Below are 1389 nucleotides of genomic sequence, written 5' to 3'. Positions count from 1 at the left end.
TCTGACTGCTGTATACACTCACATCTCAGTCTGCATCCATCATGAGATGTGCATTGTTGATCTAATAATATCCTTTCAGGAAAAAAAAAAAAAAAAACGGGGCACCTAGGTGGCTCAGTGGTTGAGCATCTGCCTTCAGGGCCCTGGGATCGAGTATCGCCTCAGGCTCCCCATAGAGAGCCTGCTTCTTTCTCTGCCTGTGTCTCTGCCTCTCTGTGTCACTCATGAATAAATAAAATATTTAACAACAACAGAAAAAAGTAAAAGTGTACATGTAAATATAAATATAAAGTGTACATGTAAATACTAAGATATGCCTGTGTCTCCCCTTCAGAAATATCACAAAGGTAAATTTTTGAAACTAATTATTATTATTATAGGTATAAACTTTGCATCATGAACCCTGAGTGTAAGACGCATCTATGCTCCTCTGACTCCGATCATTCAGTGAGCGAGTGAGCTAGCGTGTGTCTGCAATGGCCTGGTAGAGCTTCCTCCCTCTCCCCTTTCAGCCCTCCCAGCTGGCCAAATTGGTGAGATCTGGAGCAGCTATCTTGGATCACCAGACCAAAGAATCCTCTTGAGGATGGTGGAGCAACAAGCTAGGAGGGGCAAGACAGACACTTTTCACACTTTGTGTAAAACAGGTTCTGTGCCAGCTGAGCTATTATGTGAGAAAAACTACCTTCTCTCTGATTGAAACCATTGATAATTCTGAGTCTCTCTGAAGACAGCCAAACCAATCATGGGATATTCCCAAAACATATGATGAGGTTGCAGTAGAGATGGCTAATTAATCACAGAAACCTGTCCTTCCCTTTCAAAGTATAGAATTACCCCTGGAATGCTTCTTCCTGTCCAGGGACTGCAGGTCCCAGTCTTGGTATCTGAGTGTGGCCTCGTGATTGGTTCTTATCACTAGGATGGGGGCAGAGGAACACAGACCATTTCTGAGGCACCGCTCTGTGCTCTCTTCCCTCCTGCTGACTGGATACAGAATATAACTAGGTCCTAGGGCATGGTAGAGCCCCAAGAAAACCAGGTCCCTCAGCAGCCATTTCACCCAGTGCCCAATACCCACCCAAGATTGTTCTATCATCAAGAAGCCAATATCTCATTTGTACACCCGTGTTTATAGCAGCATTAGTCACAAAACATGAAAACAAGTGGCTGACAAATAAAACAAATGTGGTTTATACATTCAGTGAAATATTATTCAGCCTTAGAGAGGAAGGAAATTGTGACACACACTACAATATGGATGAGCCTTGAGGATGTTATGCCAAGTGAAATAAGACAAATGCTGTATAATTCCACTTCTAGGGGATCCCTGGGTGGCGCAGCGGTTTAGCGCCTGCCTTTGGCCCAAGGCGCAATCCTCGACACCGG

The sequence above is a fragment of the Canis lupus genome, chromosome 1, assembly GCF_011100685.1.
Source record: "Canis lupus familiaris isolate Mischka breed German Shepherd chromosome 1, alternate assembly UU_Cfam_GSD_1.0, whole genome shotgun sequence".
NCBI classification, from domain to species: Eukaryota; Metazoa; Chordata; class Mammalia; order Carnivora; family Canidae; genus Canis; species Canis lupus.
The sequence above is the reverse complement of the archived record's forward strand: the minus strand, read 5'-3'. Positions refer to the sequence as shown.